This window comes from Thamnophis elegans, chromosome 1 (genome assembly GCF_009769535.1).
Source record: "Thamnophis elegans isolate rThaEle1 chromosome 1, rThaEle1.pri, whole genome shotgun sequence".
NCBI classification, from domain to species: Eukaryota; Metazoa; Chordata; class Lepidosauria; order Squamata; family Colubridae; genus Thamnophis; species Thamnophis elegans.
In genome coordinates, this window is record NC_045541.1 from 145,146,404 (window position 1) to 145,158,621 (window position 12,218).

At 35.4% G+C, this 12,218-nt stretch overlaps 1 protein-coding gene across 1 annotated transcript in view; it reads right to left on the reverse strand.

The window, feature by feature from the left end:
• BCL11B (BAF chromatin remodeling complex subunit BCL11B) overlaps window positions 1-12,218 on the reverse strand; it is a 152,034-nt gene that overhangs the window by 65,257 nt on the left and 74,559 nt on the right. The window lies entirely within an intron of this gene.

Consider the following 12,218-nt stretch of genomic DNA (forward strand, 5'->3'; position numbering starts at 1 on the left):
TCAAAACAGAAATGATACAAGACTGAGAATTCTGTGATTCCTTTCCAGCTTCTAATGAAAAAGACCACTACACTATTTCAATACAATTCAGCAGGGAGAACCTCCCAATGAAGGCAAAAAGACATGGCCAATGGAGATGTGTGTAGATATTTCAAAGCAACATGTTAGGGAATGGGCTTATCTTGCAGTAGTATTTTCCTGAGCTAACTTTATGTAGTATACAAAACATGTAGTAGATTAAAGTAGCATTAGCAAAAAGAATAGGGAAATATAAAGACCACTATAAGCACTCTTGCCATTACGAAATGCTCTATGCATGTCATTAAGACCCTTACACAATTCATATCACAATCTTCTATAAGAAAATTCATTTTGTGTCCTGCTCAATTCAGTGGGGAGGAACTCCTAGATAATTTCATCTTCAATGTTTAAAAGATTATTGGGATGTGTTTGATAGCCATGGCAATCGTACTTTGGAAGTAAAATACCAGAGCTATGGGGAAAGTGTCAAAGTAAGATTGGCCAAACTTTAATGAGTTGGTTGAAGTATTAAAATATATGGGAACTGTAGAGCTTGGGAGCCATCTGAACAACTAGTGTTCTATGTCAGCGGTCCCCAATATTTGTGGCTTGGCCATGCAGTTGGGGTGAAGTTGCATGTGCCTGTGTGTGTGCTGGCCCACCACTCCGGTGAGTTGAGCTGTGCCTTGCACTGCATGGACACCAGGCTGCATCTTGCATGATCCAGTTCCAACTGGCCACAGCTCGGTAGTGGGCCACGGCCTAGGGGTGGAGATCCCTGTTCTATGTGGGTAACTTCTAGAACTTAAATCTAGTAAAAACACTGATTTGGAAATTATGCAAAAAAATAGGTGGAGCTTTAGCTTGCAACCAGACAGGAGACCTCACTGTTGCAAAACCCCTGACTGTTACTTTATGATCAGAAGAAATATGCTGCTGCCACAATATGGCTGGTAAAAATGAAATAAAAAATGAAAAGAAATAACAAATGATAAATACCTTGGATGTCAGCTGTCATAAGTATCCTACATGAGAACCAAATGCTTAGAACAGAACAGCCATGATTTCTACTCAGAAAATGGACCATGAGGAAATTTCTGTAGAAAGGGCAAGAACTATCCCTTGATTTATATATATTTTTTCTTGTTGTTGTTAAGAAAATCTTATATTGCTGCCTACTCACACATGGAGACTCAAGGCAGCTTCAAGGATACAAAAATACACAATGAACATATAGGTCAATTATAATACAAACAGAAGGACCCATCAGAGTTTTCATACCACTTAAATTAGATATCCAAGTAATAAAAAGCTATTACAGTTAATTTTGCAATGAATAACCAGCTAAAAGGGAGGAATAAGATCATTTTTTATTCAGACAGCTGTTATTCCCGAGCCTATGGCCAAAAAAACAGAGGCAAGTATTTATACATATTTATACACAGGGTTTCTAGAGGTCAGGTGCTGAGCGTTTATAACTTATACATACACCGGTTTGATCAGAAAAGCACACCGTAACCTCTTCACTGGCCTTGTAGGCAATATACTTGCCCAGCTGAAAACCCAGTAGGAAAGATTGTTTCAGTGGTGGACAACTGCAATATGTGCAAACTGTGAACTACCAAATGTGATCTGCTCTGCAAGAATTCTCCTTTCCTTTCCCTTCTTTCTCTTTCCTTCCACCTTGTTCCAAGAGGGCAAAGTAACATTTCAGGAAAACAGAATTGCTAAGGAGACAAGATCTTCATGAGACAAGAGTACCAAAAGTAACATGTACCCTTTTTTGTATATAATACTATAATAAGAAATGTTGAGGAAGTAAATGGTCAAAAAACCTAGATATTTCTCAAGCACATATATGCACACTTTCCTTCAAGAAAGCTAATAGCAGTAGTAGTAGCAGGAGTTATTTCATGTATTAATGAAAAAAATGCTACTACTAGGGAATAGTGTTGTGCGTTTTTTAGATTCTAGGACTGAAATGACTATTTTGTGTAGCACAAAAGCATGTGGGTCTGTTTACATGTGTGTACATGGATGCTATGAAGTTGTATGTATATATATAGAAGCTTATGATTTTAAACTTTGTCCCAGTTGATGGCATAAAAGCAAAAGCTATGGAAGGGGATATTGAATTTGGCATAAAAGTAGAGAGGATGAAAAAGACAACGGTTAGATGAAGATAACTCTTGTTTTCTTAGATAAAAACTTTAATAATGATACATGGAATTTAATTCTTATCAACTTTATTGCAAAGCCACCAAAAAATTCCCCTGGAGAATCTTACTTTTAACCATTAAGAGCACTAAGATGTGATGGGCATTCATCAGTCATGAGTCTAGCATAAGTGTAACTACCTTCATAGAAAAATATCACCACAGATAAAGATGAATATACATGTCCCAGGATAAAGTTGAAGTATCCAATCTAAACAGAACTACAGCTAGGTGATGAATGCTTAAAAAACAAATACCCAAGACTCTATGTACTTCCCATTGTGCTTAAAAATATCTGTCTCATTTTGAATGCAATGCTTGATTACATTTCCCTTGATTACATGTGTACTGAAAACTTAACTTGAAATAAATACTTTTTCATAACAAACAGTGATAAAGCAGCTTATATGACTGTATTAGAAGCAAATTAGTGGCATATAGATTTAACAAATAGACAAAAATAAAACTGTAATGACTGCTTTTATAAACACAGTGTGTGGCATGATACTAAAATATCTCAGGTTGAGATGCCATAGTATCAGATTGTCCCACAATTTAAATTGGTATAGCTTTTTCATTTAAGAACAGTCTAAAAGTTAGGTGTCCAACAATATAGGAGTGAATATACAAAAGTGCAATGTTCTTTCTGGGTACTTTACTTTTACTTATCTACAGTAATCTTAGATTTCTTTGTTATCACTATTATTGGTATCTGTTTATCACAAAGGAAAGTATGCGAATATAATAGTATTTGCCTGCCTCATTTCTATATGGGCTCATATTTATATTACACTAAGTAAATTGCATAGAAAATATTAGCAATGTTAACTGCAAACCTCCTCAAGTAAACCAAGCACATCATTCAAGTAAATGCTAGAGTTAAGGATATGTAATCAGTGTTTGTCACTGACCTTTTGTTATCACGTTCATTTTATCACCTTGCACTTTCAGATCTTGCACATGCAAACAAGAGAGTTTTTCTACCACTATCTTCCAATCTAGATGAGACTCTTAAAACGGATCCTTTCAGTGGAAGACATCTATATTTTTTTTATGGAATATTTATAGTAGCAAGGGTACTTGCTGTTGACTGGTGTGTTTTTAAAAGAATCACAAGATGTTAATTATTACTTTTCAATGCCTTAATGCTTTGGAACAAGGCAAGTTACTTGTAAGTCAAATGTAAGCCCACCAACTTTTAAGGTTAATTATTGTGACATTCCTGTCCATATCTTTGTTTTCTGGAGAATCTTTGGTGGCATCAGACTTTAAGACTTATTTTTAGAACTTTGAAGCCCAAAAAATTATCTCTCCATTGTATTCTACCTATGCTTCAAATCTTTACCTTTTCTACAAATTTTATTTTAACATTCTTCAGATTGTGTATTAAATTCTTGTTCTCTTTTTAATGCACTATTTTATATCAGTATAAAATAAAATGTCAATATATATAATTATTGTTATTTTACATGGTTGGATGGGGAGGTGCATGTTACAGATATTAAAACAAATTTCCTGTATTTAAAACCTAAAGCGTACTTTAAATCTTTTATCAAACTACTTCCCCTATGTAATCCCTTTCATTGAATATGGATTGTTTTTCTAAAATGCTATGACAGCATCATTTATTCACATATAAAAATATGGACAAATTAGGTTAATATTTCCTTTATGAAGGTCTTATGAATATTACAAGGATGCATTCAGGTCATAAGAAACCAATAAATGAATATTAACCTTGGAAAGTAATAACTAAGCTATATGTGGCCTAGAACTAGACACCTTGCTTTATATATTTAAGCTAACATCATCCATACTAGCAGCATATCATGGTTATTTGGTAACATGCATCAGACAAATTAAACATACTAAACAATATCTAAAGGTTACCACTTCTCAAAAGAAAAAATATTTTTCATGTTCAGAGGCCTACGGGGAAAAATATATTTTATATTATAAGTAGTTTAGGGCAAGGGTTTTTATGCCTGACAAATCAGTCTATGCCAAAGAAATAAAAATGTATAATTGCAATAATAAGTACCATAAGCCTTAGACAATATGTGTGGCTAACTTGTTGCAATAAATGAATGCTAGCTACAGTGGTTTGAAAGAGTGTTAAAACATAAAATAAATCCCTTCAACTTACATTTATGTAAAATTGTACATGTGTAGAATTCATTGTTAATTGCAACCCAAATATTTATATTTCATTCATTCTTGCTTGGTCCATTTCTCACCTTTTTGCTTTCCTTTTATTCTTTAACTTTTCTCCGTATAAAATTGTTACTTTTTTCTTTTGTATGTCCATCTCTTTATTAGATCATATTAAATTTGTAGATTACTGATAATATGTTTTTGTTACATATTATGAATATTTGTAGTAGAAGTAAGTCAAATCCCGATCTTCTGGAAGGATTTTCTTACTAATGGTAGCCTTAATATATTACAAGAAGAAAATGAGAATCTCTCAAAAAGGCATTATTCAAACTTCATTTATAGCATAATCAAAGATTTGACAAACTTCAAGCAATAAATAAAATTTTAGAAGAATAATTTTTCTTCCACATTTCAGTCTGATTTTTCCTTTGCTATTTAAGAGCTAAAGATGAGCCTAGAGATTCATTTCATTTAATTTTGGTTCCCACCATGCTCAATCAAACTTGAGGGCACCATTATTTTGTCCCAGCAGTTATTATTCAAAGACATGTTACCTCTGCATAAACCTTGCTTTTAGCCCTTCTAATTAGTAGTCATGAAAGCCAACTATCATCGAATGCTGGAGCTGTGGATATCATTGTTAAATTATGCACTTCATAAAGATATACTTGTTTTGCTTCACTGTATCCTAAGATAGGGACTCCAATGGGTCATCACCAGCTATTGAACTTCTCCCATTGAACTTGCTTTGGGTGTTAGCCAAATCTGGGTAAAATTAGTGGACTACTTTTTCAGTGGTATTCAATATTTACAAAGTCTTTTCCATAAAGATTGGTTTCCTTTCATTGCTTTCCATACAAGTCAGTGATGGAACAAAGACAAAATTAATGAGAGGCTTTTATAGCAGTGGAGGGAAAGTGTGCGGACCACAAGTATGCCATGTTCCAATGAGATCTGAAGAACGCAAATCATCAGGAAGAAAGACTTCAGATGCTAACTGTTATCCAATTAAGTTTAGCATAAACAGCCCAGAGAGATGAAATCTTGATATCAGAGTATCACATTTGTATGAGGATTCTCAGACATTTGATCACAATGCAGTGTAAACAAACCCTCAGCCCCAGTGTTGGTGGCAACATCTGAGATCAACTAGCCCACACCCCCAGCAAAACAAGACCAAACTGGTTTCAATTCCTGTCTCAGCAATGATAAGGAAGATTTCTAGTGCTTTAGCTCTATCCTTACATCCAAATGAGCCTGATGCTTCCAGAGATATATCACGTTGGGAGCTGATCTTCAGAGAGCAAAAATAAAATGTTTCTGTTACCTGACAACTGACAATGACATCCAAATGTGCCTGATGTCTCACTCTGAGACCCGCCAACTGAGATTGCGCGCGCACCACAGCAGGGCAGGCTCAGGCAGGGCGGGACTGAGGTTAGAGCACGGAGAGGTGGCGGTGCGATCACTGATGCATGAGGGTGGGAGGAGGCAGTTATGGAGGCCGCCGGCAGCTTTGCAGGCCTGGACGGCCCTGAGGAAAAAACAATAGAAAAATCTGTCAGTGGTACCGATGTTTGAAAGCAGAGATGGAGAATAGGAGCAATGTAGGGCTGGCATGACCTACAGTACATTTGCTTAACAAACTGTAATGGAAGGAAGGAGGCTAACCTTGAGGAACTGGATAAAAAGCCACAACCAAGCTAACTGTTAGGGAGGGGGGGAATCTGAGTCTGAGTCTGCAACTATAAGGTGAATAAGCATCTCAGAAAAGACGCTCCCTTGTTTTCAGGAAGATAACAGGCGGGAGGAGGAAGTGCATAGAGATTGTGTGATTGATGTCAGCCTTTCAAGGTAGACCTAACTAGGAAAACATCCATGCAAATACTACTTGTATTATAAGATTATAGTAAAAGAATCTTGCAAGTCTGAATGCACTTCTCTCTCTTTATCATCCTGAGAACTAGGTAGAGTTCTTTCTGATATGCTTTGTTAGTTTACACCTCTAGCCTGGACTCAGGTTTGTTTTATCTAGTCCCTGCCCTGGTTATTTGTCTTCCTCCTGTTTCTCAAGGTTATTCCTTCTACCCATGCACAACTCACAGGGCAGAAAGAGACGGTAGTCAGTAGAAAGGCTTCTTCTCCACTAAGGCCTTTCCTCTGAGAAGGATAGATGACTGTATCATCCCCTGTCTTTTAAATGCCAAATATGTTAGTACTATTTATTTGTAAACCATCAAGGTACATGGGATGAGATTCAGTATAGTACTAGAATAACTATATAAATAAGTGAATGAACAAAGGCTGCAGTCATAATACCAAAGAAAAAAAAATTACTATGAAAAGCATAGTTAAAGAATCTCTGATCTAGATGATAAATTTTGATCATCCTTATTTTATTTGGTTTGTCTATGGGATTTTTTTCTTTTTCTTTTTATCTGTATATCCACCAAGGAAATATTTTCTTTCCCTATGCCAGATCTTCTCAAAGGAAGAGAATATAAATATAAACGCAAAAGCAATTATTTTGGTGTTATTTTTCTTCTTCCTCAGTAACTCTCAAGACATTGATAGATATGCAGTCCTTGATATTCGACTGGTCGCTTAACAATTGTTCAAACTTATGACTGACCTGAAAAAAATGACCTTATGTTATGCAACCCCACTTTGGGCGCTTGGCAACATAGCCACTTTTACAGCCATTTGCAGCATTCTACAGTCACATCACTACACTTTACAACAAATTTGCATAAAACTAACACTTCTGGTTTTTGGAAAACTTCACCACAGAAAAACCATGGGTTATCTTAATAACCACAGTGTTCACTTGACTATAGAATTCACACTTACCAAAAAAAGTCATAAAATCAGGTCGGTCATGTTTTATTACCATTTCAATTTATCAGCCTAATCGGCAGGCTCCATTACAGTCTCAATCTGAGGACTACCTTTATAGAGTCACTAACAGCTTAATCTATCTGTGACTAGATTGTTAGTTGTTTATTGGCTTTTTTCTTTCTATTTTTTATCCCTCCATAGTATAAACAAAAAGATTACAGGTAGAGTTTAGCTATGTATCATGTGGCAAAATGGCCAGCATCCTAGCAAACTTCTGTCAGTCTCCAGAAATGTGTGATTTATTTCTGGAAGTGCCAAGCAGCAAAGAAATGTGCTTTAAAAAGAACATGCCAGTTGTTCCGTACAAATATAAATTAATACTGTTGTTTTGTTTGTCCTAAAAACCAAAATAGTGATACAAAAAATATATTTAGACAGACATTTTCCAATAGTGTACTAAATAACTGTGAGTTGCTAAAATCTTTTTGATAGTTTATGTATTTTTGCCCACTCTCAAGAGCTGCTCTGACCATAATTTACCAGGTCAAAAACGCCACTTCTGATAAAACAGATTCATATGCAGGAAATAACCTGTCATAACAACCCTGTAAGAGTTCTCAGCAACATTCCCGCTGTTATGAAGAACCAAAAATGGACGAGTGATAGGAGGGGACAATGTATGAGATAAATCATCTTATAGGCATTAGAGAGGAGCACTAGGGGACATCGCCAGAGCTATAGGGCATGTGCTTAGGAATCAGATTGAAAGAGGATTACTGTTTATGGCCATTCTAATTCATCTCGCCAAGAGAATAAAGGGGGGCAGCTGCTTGCCAAGTTACTACTAAACCAGGCCCAGCACACTACACAAATTGCCACAACTCATAGCTGAAACAACTTCATACAACTGCCAGGAATCAAGCTCCCAGAATAAAGCATTTATGGCCCATTGTGGCTTTGTCGCTACTTGAGCTGCAGCCAACAATGCATTCTACATGTTTCATTTCTGCATTATATTTCCCATGTTAAGTCTATACAGAACATAACCTTTCTTTGTAGCTAATAGCTGGAAAGAAGCATTGTACCCTCAAACTGTATTATTCATTTAAAACGCATACACACATATCTAGAAATCATCTGTTATTTAGAACTGTATTTAGTCTCTGTTTCTGGTGTGTTGGAAATGCTTTCCCTCTTGCTCTCTTGGCAGTCATCAGAATGACTTAAGCAATTAAATACAAGCATAACCCAGACACATTGCATGAAGTTAACTTTTAGTTAGAACTCAGGATGCTGTACCCATTTTTCAATAACTAAGTATTTGGCTGCCATCAACCTGATGCTCTTGAATCAATATACTTATTGTAGTAATCAACTGCAGTTTCTGTAATAAGCTTACAAGTATAAAATACAAATATTTGAAAGAAATGGGAATACAACAACAAATAACAAAATGCATAATAAAAAACACCTAAGCTATTCACTATATATCAATTTTATTTCAGAAATCACAAAATTATTTAAATTATAATTTTAACTGAGAAAGTGCCCTTGGTTGGCTTGGTGAATGTTAGAAATGGGAACTGGATCCTGGTTATGACATGCTTTTGGAGATTGTTAGTGATAGGAAGGTTCTAAACAGGTTTTGAGGGATAGACATGTATTATGATATGGACACTATATTATAGTGATCTAAAATTGGGCTAAAGGACAACTGTTTAGCACTGAAGCTATTGCCTAGTACATGTTCTATGCTTTTACATTATTTAAAAGCTACTTAAAATCACTGGGAAAATAATCTGAAGTATTATCCTCCATATATGGTAATACCTCTTACTTGAACTGTTCCCTGTCACCTAACTCTAAGGCAACGTTAGACTTATAATATTAATAATTTTATTATTTATTAAAGTTAACATTATTAGATTTTTATCCCAACTTTATTACGTTATAAGTAACTCAAGATAGAAAACATATCTAATACTCCTTCCTCCTCCTATTTTTCCCACAACAACCATGTGATGTGAGTTGAGCTGAGAGAGAGTGAATGACTCAAAGCTAGCTTTCGTGAGTAAGGTGGGAGTTGAACTTGCTGTCTTTTGATTTCCAGGTCATCACCTTAACCATTTGACTTTGAAAACTGCTTGTGTTCAGTAAAGAACTGCATGAAGCAAGAGACTGAATCCAGATAAGATATTAATCTGCTATGATTATCAGTAACCCTTATCTAAGTATTGGAACCCAATCTGTGGAACATGTTGTGGAACCTGTTCATAAATATATGTCTGTCTTGGGACTGCCATTTAATAGTAGGATCTCTGGATCCGCAAGTATTTAAATATATGAATACTTAAATTTGCTATCTGTGACTATTTCAGAATTAGCCTGATCTGGCAACGTTATTTATATCACACTTTTACAGTAGCCAATCTGGATCGGTCACTGGGACCAGAGGTTTTGCCTTCATAGCTTTTGGACTCGTGCTGGAGCCCATCTTCAATGAAGATGAATCTGAGTCGGTCATCTCTGGTCCTGGTGACTGACTCAAATTGGATCCTGCATATTTATCACATCATATAGTAAGCTCTTTCAAATTGGACTATGCTTGAAGAAGCATCAAATGCTACAAAAAGACTGCTGAACTGCAAATTGATACCGGTTATTATGGTCATATTACTCATATTACTTGAAGGCAGTGGTGGGATTTAAATAATTTAACAACCGGTTCGCTGATCTAATGATTTATTTCAACAACCAATTCACCAAACTGCTCAGAAACTTAACAACCAGTTCTTCCGAAGTGGTGCAAACTGGCTAAATCCCACCACTGCTTGAAGGTTCTGCAAAAGTTGTTAATTGTTTTCTCTTATCTGTAAACAGCTTATGTGCTCATTATCTGCAGAACTACCTTCTTTATGAACTTGCCTAAGTATGAGCCGAAACAAACATTCCTGGTCAGAGATGTCTGGATGCTACCTTTCAGACTATTCTGAATCAGGAGCTAAAATTGGTTTACATCCTTTCTTTTTAGGGGGAAAAAGATTTTTTTTATCTATTTATGTGAACAGTCATTTAATTTACTAGTAATGCCTTAAATTTGTTTCAATGTTTCAGTACAGTTTTATTGTTTTATGTCTTTATTAACTGCTTTTGTTACTGGATTTATTGCATCTCAGACATAGTTGAGGAAAAGTGTTGTATAAATACTATTAAAAATAAACTATAACTATTACTTATGATTTCCTCCTCCCTATTTGCCTAGAAGGCCTAGTTTTTCATTAAAAAATAGCATTTACCCTCCTCATGTTTTTCATCTATTTGTCCCAGTCTGAAAACTATAGCTAGAATGGTGATCTGATAGCTACAGATGTGAATCCAATAGAAATACTTCATCCTTGGCACTGCATTCAGCACTTCAGTCTGCATGGACTGCATTTGATTTTGTCATTTATCTTAAATGGCTAAGAGACTACCAGGGCAACACATTTGTGTGAAGTTGTTGCCAAACCACAAGTGAAGGGCCCTAAAATCCTTGGCATAAATACTTGAGCTCAGCAGCATCAAGGATAAAATATGTGTCTTTTGTGATTTTTATTTTTTAAACAGAGTCTGGACCTTCAGATTATTTACTCCTTGCTCTCCCCCTTCTCATTTCAAATTGTTACACAAACAGGTAACATAAGATACTGACAGAAACTGCACCTACATTGCAATCTGGAAGTGACTTGTCTGTGGAGCCAATGAAAGCAGATGGCAGACATGGAATGTCTAATTATATATAAATAATTTTGCTTGGCATTTAGAAAATGCATAGATAGTGTCATGATCTTTTAATACCACAAGAAAGAGATAAAGTAAGAAGAGTAAAGAAGAATTCCTAAATTATTTTAAAATTTAAGTTTGTAATTGCTGAAAAAATGTATGCCTATTCTATTTACATAATGTTACAATTTTTACTGATGCTCTTAGTTTCACCAAACCTACAATGTATGAATATTGCTGATCCTTTATGTATCCCACATTCACTGTGTAATTGCTTCCCAAAGAGGAAAAGTTGTTTGTAAAAATCACAAATCAGGACTAGTCTCACTTCAAAACAGCCACAGGCTGAGGTTACATTTTCAGAAGCCCTTTTTAACCCTCTCCTCAAAACATACAAACACACACACATTTTTGAAAATCACTTTACAATTTCACTCTAATTTTTCTTACTTATCATATCTGGGTTTAAAAATCCAGACAATCACTAGTTGTCAGTAAAGCATTCTGAATTGTTGCCATCTACTGAGGTTTAAGATTTTTGAAGTCCAAATTTTTTGTATAGATATTTAGGGTTATATAGAGACTTTTCTATATATAGCCCTACGTTTCCTAGATCCAGATGACCTTAATACAAAATGGCTACCAATATCATTCCTGCTCTTCCATTTTCAAAAGCCGCAAAAAATATCCACAGTGAAAAGAAAGAATCAAAGTTAGTGTCATTACTATTTAACTGCACCCACTGGAGTAATTTATTTTCATCTGAGAAAAAAAGAACACTGATAACTCTCTCCACAAATAGGATGGAGAATTTTGAGAAGCAATTTTCACAGAACTTGAAAAGGCACATACCATTCAGCTTTTTTAAACTTCTCTCTAGAATTTAACAAACAAACTGCACAAAGGCCACAGGCCCTTAACATGTTATGTAACTTATTCTGACCAAGACTTTGCAAGTTTTTTTTGCAGAAACCACACCTCAATTAAATACAAGGGTGGCTAATATCTTCTGCACTGAGTCATATCCCTTGGGCTCTTGAATAGTTGCCAAATAATTCTAGACAGTCAGGCCTACAGCCTCTTCTGTTAGACGAAGTAGTTCTTAATAGGTAAAAGTAATGAGAAAAATTATTCAAAACAACTGCAGATAAGGCAGAAAAAGCAAAAAAAAAAAATGCAGCCTTTCCCAATCTGGTCTCCTCCAGATATACTGACCCAACCCAT